The 12,642-nt window shown below is 41.1% G+C and overlaps 1 long non-coding RNA gene across 1 annotated transcript; it reads right to left on the minus strand.

Moving 5' to 3' along the window:
• Window positions 1-4,777: 4,777 nt before the first annotated feature.
• LOC103888744 (uncharacterized) lies at window positions 4,778-11,516 on the minus strand. The gene is made up of 2 exons (XR_653125.4): window positions 11,467-11,516; window positions 4,778-7,024 (listed from the first exon to the last, which is right to left on the minus strand). It is a non-coding gene; the product is annotated as an uncharacterized LOC103888744 (long non-coding RNA).
• Window positions 11,517-12,642: the final 1,126 nt, after the last annotated feature.

Raw genomic sequence — 12,642 nt, forward strand, 5'->3', positions numbered from 1 at the left:
TCTTCAGATGAAAATTGCTTCACACTTTGCAAACAATTCCTAGCATCCCTGGGCTTCGACTTCTCATAATTTTGTCTCTCAACTTTATTGTAGGCCCCCGTAACCTCCTTTTTCTTTTGTTTCTATCAATGCCAGTCACAAAGGGGCACTGGTGGGTCCATATGACTTAAGAAATCTTTCACTGTGAGGCCCTACTGTTCCAATGTGTGACCCCTCTGGGAGATGGTCATTGCCTGTCTAGTGATGTTGCTGGGGCTGCGTCGGTCAGTGATGCTGGCTCAATCCTACACTACAAGTGAAATCTGCTCTTCTGTAAACTCACTTGATAATACAATATGCTTCCGTAGTCAAGATAACTGTGTTTCATTTCCTTTTCCTCTATGTGCTTTAGCTCCATGGTGGAACTTATCTTTTAATACAGAATTTTGTCAACATCTCCAGAGTTTTGCACAAAACCTATCTAGTTATGTAAGGCATTATCAGCTAATCTATTAGCTTTGATATGTGGAGCCATTTTGAGGATTTCTTCTAATCTGAGACTTTTTTTTCTCCAAGTCATTCTTAACATTTGTTTTGTAGTTCTTTGTTGATTGATTCATCAACCCAGATTAGAGAGTTAATTGCTACTATTTGATCTTGGCAATATTAGTATTCCCTATCATGGGCTTTAAGAGCCAATGTATTCCACTCCTAAATGTATACCAAAGAGAAATGAAAACGTATTTCCCACGAACATTTGCACATAAATGTTCACTGCAACATTATTTATGATAACCAAAAACTGGTTAAAAATAGTCCATCAACTGATGAGTAGCTAACTAAATTATGATACATCTGTAAATGGAATATTATTTATCTATAAAAATATGTGAAGTATGAATACATACTACATGGATGAATCTTGAAAACACTGTGTAAGTGATGAACCAGCCACAAAGACCACATATTCCATTTATATGAAGTGTTCAGAAAATAGGATAGTGGTCGCCTTGGGTTGAGAGGAAGGGTGGAGGAGAAATGAGGAGTGACTATTAAGAAACCCATATAGGGTTTCTTTTTGGGGTGATGAAGTTTCCAAAATTGATCATGATGATAGCTGCACAACTCTGTGAGTATATTGTAAACCATGGAAATGTGCACTTTAAATAGATGAATTGAATGGTGAATTCAATCTGAATGTGAATTATAACTCAGTAAAGTTATTATACTAAAAGAACTAAAAAACCAATTTATTAAACCCCTATTTTTATTTTATAAATTATTTTTTCTCATTTGTATTTATTATCAATAAGTGTTTCACTACTGTGTAATTAAGAAAAATGTAACAGCAGTCACCTTATAGAGAAACAATAATACAATAAAATCATTATCAACAAGAGTGATCACAGGGTCTGTATTTACATGGAGTAACTTTATATGGAACAAGCAGGGAATACTATGTAGTCGAATGGGGTGGCAACAGCTATTATTATTGCCTTTTAACAATTATTGGCATATGTGAAAATCAAAGTCCTTTTAATGCTTCCAGGGGCCTACATGGCCTGCTTTCCTGATTCTTCTTTGGTTTCATCTCCTGCCCCTTTTCCTCCTTGCTCAGCAGCCTCCAGTTTGCCCTCTATAACAAGCTTGGCGTGCTCCCACCTCAGAACCTCTGCCTTGGCCTTGCTCTTTGTCTAGAGTGCTCCTCCCACATATATGCACATGGCTTCACATTCACACTCACTAATTCAAGCTCTGCCCAGAAGTCAACTTAGTGAAGCCTCCCGTGACCACCCTAGTGTATGCTTCAAACATACTAAATAATTCATTCACCAGCCGGGTGCAGTGGCTCACGCCTGTAATCCCAGCACATTGGGAGGCCGAGGTGGGCTGATGACCTGAGGTGGGGTGTTTGAGACCAGCCTGGCCAACATGGTGAAACTCCGTCTCTACTAAAAATACAAAAAATTAACCAGGCATGGTGGCGCATGCCTATAATCCCAGCTACTTGGGAGGCTGAGGCAGGAGAATCGCTTGAACCCGGGAGGCGGAGGTTGCGGTGAGCTGAGATCATGCCATTGCACTCCAGCCTGGGCAACAAGCGCAAAACTCTGTCTCAAAAATAAAATAAAATAAGATAAAATAAAATAAAATAAAATAACTAAAATAAGTAAAATAAAATAAATAATTCATTTATCATGTTTACATTTTATTGCGTGTCTTTTCTGTATAAGTTCTTTGAGGTCAGAAATCTTTGGCTGTTGTATTCTCTGAATATGTACAGCAGTGTCTAAGATATAGTAAATGCTCAATTAATATCTGTTGAATAAATAAATGATCATAGATGATAGCAGTACAATTTGAGGTATATATTTCTGTTCTTTGTTAGTTAATTTATCAGTCAGTACATCTCAAGGTTTAGACATTCTCCTAACTTGGGACTGAATAATCAAAAACAAAAAAAGCTAATTTGGAAAACAGGGAAAATGTATCTTTAAAGAGTAAGGAGACAATCCTTTAAAAATAAATCAATCTATAACAGGAAATAGACTATATTTTAAAATACCTAGTCTGCATATAAATGATTATTTTAGTAAAAGCATTTACAGATTACTTTGCTTCTCTTTAAAGGTAACACCATATATTAATTCAGCAACCATATAAATATTAATTGAGTACCTTCTGTGTGCCAGGCACATGATGTTAGTGATGAGCCAGTGGCACTTACATTGTCATGGAAAGACTAACAAAAACCAGCCAAACGAGTACATATAATGTCAGTTGGTGCTGACAGCTATAAAGAGAAGCCATTAAAGTAAGCAATAATAAATTAAAGGGGTGCTGGGATGGTTAGCAAAGGCCTGTCTGAGATGGTGACATTTGCACAAAAGCTTGAGTTAGGTTAGGTAAGAGTGCACCCTCAATAAAAAGGGTGCACCAGACAGAGAAAACAGCTAATGCAAAATTCTGCAGCAGGAATATGTCACCACGTTCAAAGAAAGGCAAGGTGTGATGAGGAAAAAGAAGAAATGATATTGGAGTAGCCTTCAGGAATCAAGTCATTCTAAGGCCTTGCAGATTGTGGTTATAGGACTTACAGCTTTATTCTTGGAGCCAAAGTTGAACTGACATGATCAGTTCTGCATGTGTGTGACATGATCTGGTCTACACTTCAGGACTGTTTTGACACTGGGGGGTACGAGTATAAGCAAAGCAATAGGATTCATGGTATATGGAAGCCAGAAAGAAATCTGAGGCTATTCTCAATCTGGAAAGCAGCAATGAGCCACATGGAAAAAGAGTTAAGTTGATTCAACTCTGTCTTGGAAAGATCAGACTCCAGATAGAAGTTTGCCTTCATCCTGGGGGCTGCTCTTTATGATGGGCAAGCTGGCATGTGTCTAGGGAGTGAACCAGACAGTAAGAAGAATGTACCTCTTGGAGTGAGGAACTCTCTGCTGTGTTGTGGATTCTGTCTCCACAAAAGCAGGATCCAAAAATATCTTGAGATATACTCTGGTTCAGGATGTAATGTCAGGATGCTCCACCACGTTCCCAAAGTTACCTAAAACAGAGGGTCTTAATTGAGTTTGCCCCTTTCTTTGATTGGAGTTCCCAAAAGCCATCCCTGAGATAATATTAATATATTGGGTGAAGTAGAAGAAATACAGAGATGGGAGAGGGAAAGTGAGAGAGAGAAAGGAAGGCAGCCCAGAAAGGATGTTTCATACAATCAGCTACTGCTGTGAGCAAGTGGAACTTAGACTTGCTGGAGACTACTGGAAAACGGGGTGAAGCACCTTTATCCTATCCAAGTGGCAAGGAAACCGGGTGTATATGCAAGACCCCTAGCAATCATTCATCTGGCCTGCCATGAGTGGCTAACCTAGACTTAGATACCAGAGATTGCCCTTAGGCAAAGAATAAGTTGGGCTGTTCTGCTCTGAAGGAGTAAGGCAGGAAGGAGTAAGGAGTAAGGGATGTAGAGATGGTACCCACAATATCTGCTGCAACCACCCCTCAGGGAAATTGCTGTTCACTCGGGCTACCATACAAATAGCACCCCTTGGGGTTTTGCAACCTGCATCTTGTTCATTCTCCCCCTTCTTGTTCCCCGCTCCAGTCTCATCTCTATGTTATTGTTTGTGCAGGATGAATTCACACTCCTCAACATCTAAGCCTTCGGCACATCCTTTGGTGGAATTCAAAGTTTCTGCAGAGCAGAGAGCAGTAATTAACAGTGAGACCTTATGGTGAGCAAATCACAGGTCAGTAACAATTCAGTTCTTGGGGAACTCAGTCATGGGGAAGCAACGACTCATAGCTCAAAGTCGGATTCCCTTCTATTTGTAGCAATTTCTGGGTGAAGAAGCTTAAGAAGCTAGTGGCATTCTTCCTGGATACTAGCAGCCATTGTTTCTCTCTTTTTCTTTCTCCATTAAATAGTACATCCGGGGCACCTGTGTCCCAAATTATTTAACAAATGGTGTTCTCATTTTGGCAGGCAACACAGAAAAATATGGTTCCTTTACAGGATTTTCCTTGTGTGCTAAAATTTTGATCCAACACCACCATTGATCTAGAAGAAAATTATGTATAATAGAGTTTCAATTAGACTCTGAAATGAAGTGTGTGTGTATGTGTGTGTGTGTGTTTGGGGTTCGAGTGTGGATGTATGTGTATCCATACGCTCACTCACATAAAAATGGTGACCCAGTTTTAACTCTAGTGGTACAAGCAAAGCTGTTGTAAGACAGAAATGACTTCATCAGGAAATCCTCATTCAGACTTCCAAATATACAAATAGATGCCTTTTATTCCACTGTGAATCAAAATGATGCCATGTCCTGTAATTAAGGATGTTATTGACCAGGTTGAATGGGCGCCAATCATGCCTTGCCTTTGTTTCTATGACAGTCATTTCAAAGTTCAGCATCTTAAGTCTGATAGTCACCTTATTTGGCAAACATTCAGGAATTCTGCTTCCAGGTTTATTTCAGGGTGACAGAATTTTCATTTAATCTTTACCTCATGTTAGGAGATGCGTTAATTGCCTGAGGCCAGACACACAAATATTTGTGTGCTTGAGGCAGGTTACTGTGCAGACAAAAATAGTCATAGATGAAAGAAATATATATCCTAACATAGTGACTTGAGCTAAACTATCATTGAGCCAAAGGTTTTTTTTTAAGTTGTCAAATGTAAATATATGTGGGATTGAGTCAATAGATAACATTAGCTTATTATTTCTTTCCTGTGGAAGCCATATGCAACCATTAGTCTTTTTAGTCTTTTTAAATATTAACTTCTCAAACTGACCAGGTAACTAGCTCCTGTGGGTTCTGTACAATGGTAGGATGAAATGGTCCGTTGAACCAGCATCTTGGGTGGGAGGGGAGCAGAAACACATTTAGAGCAATGATACAAACACCTCTGAAATCAGCAACTCAACTCTCAGATACACAGGGCCTGTGTGGAATTTCCTCCTTCGGGGGCACTCTGCCCAATTTCCCCAGCTGCAGGAAAGAAGACATCACCCTAAACACTGAGAGAATGCCTGAGCTTGCCGTGTCTTCTCTCTCGCCTGCTAGTCCACCCCCATCAAATTCTATCTTTGTTTTAGGCCATGACTCACAACCCACCCCCACCCTTCAGTCAGCTGTGACTCATAGCAGAGGGCAGATAAACTGAAGGCTGAACAGCAGGGGTGGGAGAGAGCTGCAGTGGTTTTTGTTTTTTTTTTTCTCTAGCTTTTTTTACCCAGTGAGAAAAGCTAGGTCAAATGGTCAAGTTGTGGGAATCTTTGAGGGTTTATGTGTATGTGTGTGTGTGTGTGTGTGTGTGTGTGTGTGTGTGTTTAATTTGGGGGAATTCCTGCATTGACTGGGAGATTCAGCTAGGTGTACTCTTTGAAGGTAACAATGATATTGTGGTTCCAACTTTTACCATTGAGAATAATCTAACTTTGATTGCAAAGATGGCCTCCAATTTTTTTTGAAACATTTTTGGGATCCTTGCCTTTTGCAATGTGACTTTAATCCCATTAAAGCATCGGGTCTCTTTTCCCTCTTTTAGAGTCTGGGGTTGGACATGTGACTTGCTTTGGCCACCAGAATGTTGCCAAGAAGTGATGCACAAATTTAGAGCCTAGGCCTTAAGAAGCTATGCATTTTCCTGCTCTCTCTTTTGTGCCTCTGTTTTGCTGTGATAGGCTAGCCTGCTAGATGATGGCTGCGTCATGCAGCAGAGCCAGGTCACCAAGGCCAGGGCTGTCCTAGATCAGCCACACTGCAGCAGACAGACCAGTGGACTCTAGAAAATTGAGTGAGCCCAGCTGAAATCAGCCAACCCTGGTTCATTGATGAGGACCCAGCCGAGCTGCCCAGCTGACCAGTAGCTTTGTGAGGACCCAAGAGTGAGCTGTCCAGCTGACCTGTAGCTTTATGAGAAAAACAAAAATAGGAACAAAGACAATATTGTGATTTTAAGCTACTGTGTCCTCCCTTTGGCCCTTACTGTGTAGAGACTTCACGTGATTTACTTCACTATCTTTCTTTTTTTTTTAATTTTCTTTTGAAAGAGTTCCCTTACCCTATGACTTCAACACTGACCTTTCTCTAAGGAGGATGCTCTCCTATGTATCTTTATCTGTCCTCTCCCTTGCAAGCATGTCCAGCCCATGGCCTATAGGCCACAGGCAGCCCAGGATTGCTTTGAATGTGGCCTAACACAAATTCGTAAACTTTCTTAAAACGTTATCAGATTTTTTGGGGATTTTTTTTAGCTCATCAGTTATTGTTAGTGTATTTTCTGCATGGCCCAAGGTAATTATTCTTCTTCCAATGTGGCCCAAGGAAGCCAAAAGATGGGACACCCTTGCATCTTGAGTTTTCGTCTCATGTCCCCAGTTACCTCCTGGGCTCTTTCTGTCGGCTGTCTGGATACTGCTCATGGAAGAAATGTCAGCAGAAAAATGAGAGGTCTTGTCTTCAACCCACTGCTGATGCATTTCATAACTTTTGGCTTCTCAGGGCCTTTGATGTTCCTGTAAAAGACATACCAGTTAGCAACACTAAGTGATCACACAGACAAGGGACACTTGTAATCAGCCTCCAAATCACTGGGCCTTATTCCCATATTGAAATGGAAACCTGTAGAAGCATACATACCTGCCCCCTCACCTGTCTATGCTTAATTAAAATAGAGATTTTGAGGCTCTTTCTTGGAAATTCTATTTCAGGAGGTATGGGTTAGTTTTCCAGAAATTCACTTATCATTTGGACACTCCATCCAGATCTCCTTCAGGATGAAATTCATCCTGCCTTTCAGGAGATGAAGAACCCTGAGGTGGTAGGTTCAGGCCTCAGAAGTCTTCACTGCACAGGAGAAAGGAGGGACTCCTCTCTTGATGTAATCATGGCTTTAATCGATGAATGCTTCCTTGTAAAATACTCTTTGTTGCGCCCTCCTACATTGACACTGGGCTTATCCATGTGGCTTGCTCTGGCCAATGGAACAACTTTATATTAATATTATATAATATATGTGTGTGTCTATGTATGTGCATATGTATATATCGTACACACACACACACCCCCCCCATGAGAAAAGTGTTAAGATTGTTTTGGACAAAGAAGATTATGAATGAGTACGGTTAAGTTCCTTTTAGTTTTATACTGCTATCCTAACCTGTCTATTCAACCAATCATCTATCTATCAATCCATACATTAAGTATTTACTAAGTACCAACTACATGCCAGTCCCCATTATAGGCCCTCAAGTTACTAGTGTTCTAATAAATAATTTATTGAAGCCCTTCTCATCCTTTACTAATCCTTTTTAACTCTAATACAATATGCTGAGATTTTATTGGGACCCGAAGTGTTCAGATGTGCTATAATAAATCAGGTTTGATTTCACTTCATGTGGATACCTGGTTCTAGTTTTTACAGCAGATCTGGCCTCTTGTATTGGTGGGAGGATTTACTGCCTATATATTTTAATTTAAGGGAGGCTTAGTAGGCTTCCTTTTTCTCTTGACCCCACCCTCCCAGCCCTCTCTCAATTGCTAACTGATGGTTTGAAATGTATATGTGTTCATTCAAGTTCTAAGGTTTTGTTTTGTATTAGACATGCCATCCAACTTTTATTAATATTTTACTTTTTTACAACCCTACCATTTCCTACCCCCACTCACCCCACATCTTACCTAGAATGGGTTCCTATCTATTCCTTACAGAAGACACACACACACATATATAATTCTGTGCCAAGGCCCAGTAGACATCAGTAAGTCAAAAAGTTAAACACAAGAAGTCAACCTCAGGGAATGGGGTGGCTGATTGTGCAGTGTTGTGAAAGAGGAACACAATCAGGAAACGACAGTACAATTGTTATTGCCAGGCTTACACTACTAGCTGAAGTGTGTGAGGCAGACCAGGCACCCTCTTTTCACTTGTTCTCTGCCGTGGGAGGCTGACCCACATGGACTATGCAGGTGGGTTTTGTCTTCAGTAGGTTCTCCCAGAAGCAGGCCCTGTGATAAGGACTGTAGAGTGTATGATTTACTTGGGGGATAATCCCAGGAGGCACCAACAGAGAAGCAGCGAAGTGAGACAGGGAAGGGACTATATCCAATAATGAGTGTGTAATCAAGCAAGTTCTCATTGTGGGCAACTGTTGAGGATCCTGCTGGAACTCAGGGAGATGGTGCAGGGTGAGGAAGCTGCTATTTCTTCATTTCTTCACTAATTTGTAGGAGTTATGGGTTTCAGGTACATCAGCTCTCTGATGCATCTGCTGTGCACATGGGCCAAACATGCTTGTCTGCTAGAAAAACAAAAAACAAAAAACCCTCAGGCCAAATGCCTCAAGAGTAAAAAGCCTTCCCTGTTTATGTGAATGCCAAGGGGATGTGGGCAGGACTGCCACGTAGTTCAGGTGATGAGTGGCACCAGCAGGAGATTCGGAGAACAGGAGGAGAGTGAGGTCCCGGGATGGATTCTCAGAGTATTGCTCTCCCCCACCCCACCTCTCCTCTTGCCCTACCTTGGCTGCACCCTGAGGAAGCCCACAGCTTGTGTCAGGGTGTCCTTCCCCCTGCAACTCCATATCTGGTTTCCAGTAACTGTTCTCTGACGTTGCCCCTTCTGCCCTGGCACGCTAACCACTCTGGGATGTCGAGAGCCCTGGGATACTACACAATCCCCTCTTGCTTTTCTTAAACCACACCTGCACCTTTGTAAAAAGTCCTGTTACTAAACAATCCTTGATTCACCCATTAAAATGTCCCCTTTGTTTCCTGCCTGATAGAAGCGATACCTTTATATCTGGGTAGTCTCATTAATACCTCACAACAATCCAATTGTTATTATTTTTCTTCTTTTGCAGATGCACAACTCTGAAGTAAGTCACCTAAGGCCATGCAGCTAGGAGATAAATGAATCAACATTGAAACCCAGTTTTGTTGCTTAGTATCCCACATTCTCAAACTATATTATCCGTCCTTATTGTGAATAAAAAGTGTTCTCATTAACACTACATTCTTGGCTCAGTGCTAAGCTCTGTGGCCCATTGTCCGGCACTTGACCAGGTCCCCAGCAGGCACTGAGCCATTTGATGCAGAGGAATGCTGAGCAGCGTGAGGCCAGGCAGGCCCAACTGGCCAGGTGACGCCTGGCCAGATGGTTCCTCCCCCCGGCGCCCCCAGAGGCCACTATTGAAAACCTGAAAGAGACAAAACGCCTGTGGAATCCTCCAAGGGGACCAGATGCTGCTTGGGGAAAACCTGTCCACACTGCGGCATCAGGGAACGGGTGGTGCAAGAGAAGCTTCAAGAATGATGAACAGAACAAGAAACTGCCTCACTTGACAATAAAATAAATGCCCACCACCTCCTGTTTCCTCGTTAATGATTATTAAAATGATCCTGGTACAAGATTAATATTAAAAACTGATGCTTAGTAATAAACTTCTCATAGCTACCTTCAAGATTTCCAGGGAGTAATAGCTGAAAGGGAAAATTGAAGAAGAGGAGTCTTCCTATGTGTTGTAGTGCCTGGGTGTGTATTTCTTTCCACTGCTAGTACTTTTGTTGGCAAATAGTGCACACTGTTTGAGCCTATCCCCCAGACCTTAAGTAGGGGCAGTGGGTCGTGGGGGATGGAGCCCTATCAAATGGGGCTGGACTCTGGTTTTGTCTGCTGTGACCCCAGGGGTGTCAGCTGGGATCTGTGAACACGCAGAGGCCGGTGGGAGCGCCCTCCGCCTCCCTTTGTTCCACCGGGCTCCAGCCTGCAGCAGCTGATCTGGTTATTATGCTCCTGAAAAGAATTTCTAGGTGGCCACAGTGACCATAAGGAGCAGAGAAACCACGAGGGCTGCAAGTCACGAAGAGCAACACATCGGCTATTGTGCACTAATCCCACCCATAATTGGAGGATCCCTTCAGCCTTGTGATGCTCATAGAAATCTGAACTAAGGCAGAGAGGAGCCGTCTGAGGTCTGTAGGCCACCGTTTACCAAATGTGCTGTCATCAGCACAGTTAGCTTATTTGGTGGGATCGACATTTTAAAAAGAAAAACAGAAAGCTATATAAAACATAGACTTGGGGCAAAAACTGAATTTAAGATTTAGTGAAAGTCACCTTTGATTTCTCAGCTTCTTTCCCCCTTCCCCATTCTTAAAATCATGCATTTTAATGGAAATTTGATCTGCGTGGGTCTGATTTGTTTACTTGGGACTAATCCAAATGCTGTTTTGTAAGAACGATTTCATATCTAACAGATTTGCATAACTTGGGCTATACTTCTCAGAAAGAAAAACTCATGTTGGGCCCTAAATGAGCAGATTTATCGCTCTGAGACTTGTCCAGGCTTTATGGTGGCAGTTGCTCTCTGCCTACTCTGCTCTCCCCAACCTTGTCTTCGTCCAGGCATCCCAAGGTTTCTGCTATAATAAAGAAAAGCTGTGCCCATCATCTGAATCTAACCTTCGTGGGTGCTCAGAAACCTGTCACCTGTTCTAAAATTCCACCTGCTATTTTAATTCACCACATGCCACCCACTGGCTAAGTGGAAGAAAATGAACATCTGATCACAAAGTCACTAATTATGTTTAATTACTGGCTAAAATATTAAATTAACTTTAAAAAAGGAAGATAACTTTTGAAAGTGATATGAATTCACCACTGTTGTAATCTGTTTAAATTCATGTGCTACAAATAAATTATAAGAGAGGAAGATAATGTATGAATCTATATAATGGTCTTCATTTTTTTTCAAACCTATTATCTTGTTTGATTTTCCTAACAACATCATGAGGTAGATAAAGGCAGATTTTCTCAGTTTCCTTTCATAGATGAGGAAACTGAAGTGTACCTTTTCCACAAACCACACCAAACACTTGGGATTATAACCTGGATTTTTAATAACTTATTTGTGTTTATTTATGAGATGAAATCCCAAGCAAGTGTTCAAGGTCTTACCTTACAGACCCACTTGTCCAAGATTCAGTAATATCTGCTCATGTCTGGTCCTGCAGATTAAGAAGAGAGTTGCAGAATTCTAAATGCTAATTGTCTTAGGTAAAACTGCTGTTTCCACGGTATATGGGTGAATAAAAATATTCACCAGAGGTGAACTTCCACTACTGACCCAGAAGGATTTTCTTGATGACAAGATTGTCACAAATCCTTTTGGAGGCTAAGAATAAAAAGTGAAGATGTAAACGTGCCTCCCTAGAACACTGTAGTATCAACTTGAATTAATCTCTCAAGAACACATTGCAAACACAGCAAACCAGGCCGGGAAAAATCATGGACAAGGGTCCTCTTCCTGAGCAAGCATACCTCGGGCCCCAGCAGATGCAAATATAAGCATGGAATTTGCAAGAACATTGGAGATAGAAGGACTGCAAGTTTTACTTAAAGGTTTTTTTTTAATTAAATAGCTTGAAGCAGATATGTAATGCTATTGGCTAGCAAGCAGGCAATTTTAAGTACTTATTGAGTATTTCATTCTGATTGAGAACAAATTGGTGTTTTAACAGGATATACCCTTGAATTAGAGGTAGCATATAAGTAGTCAATTTACATTCTGTTTATAATTCCAAACCAGGAAGAAATATTGAGTAAGATACATTTACCACATTTGGCTGCACCACGAAAAGGTCCCATTGAATGGCAAAAGATTTGCACATATTTAAATTAGATTTCACACAATCTGTAAAATGACAAAGTATTAGGGAGGATTAGCCTAATTAAATGAGATTGTGAGAAAGCCTCAAAGAGATCCAAAGTGCAGATACCTTCCAAGTAGGATCACAGTGAAGGCTTCCAGAATCTATTTTGCCTCTTTCCCAGCTCTCAGGGCTCAGATTACCCTGGGCGACAGTAGCACACTTGTGTATGCAGTGACGTCTAGTGACAAAGAAAATAAAACCGGCTCCAAAGACACTTTCTTCACCAGACAGACTCCACAAAAATGACGCAGTAGCTATCATTACTGTAGATTCATGCATAGTATTCTATAGAGATTGCAAAAGAGATACACCAGTTTCTACACCGAGTATGTTCAAAGAGGTAATACAAGAAGTATCAGTAAGGTTTGGCAAACAGCCTCGGTATCAGAATCCAAACAGGTAATTAAAACAGATTTATTTA

Source organism: Pongo abelii, chromosome 21 (assembly GCF_028885655.2).
Source record: "Pongo abelii isolate AG06213 chromosome 21, NHGRI_mPonAbe1-v2.0_pri, whole genome shotgun sequence".
NCBI classification, from domain to species: domain Eukaryota; kingdom Metazoa; phylum Chordata; class Mammalia; order Primates; family Hominidae; genus Pongo; species Pongo abelii.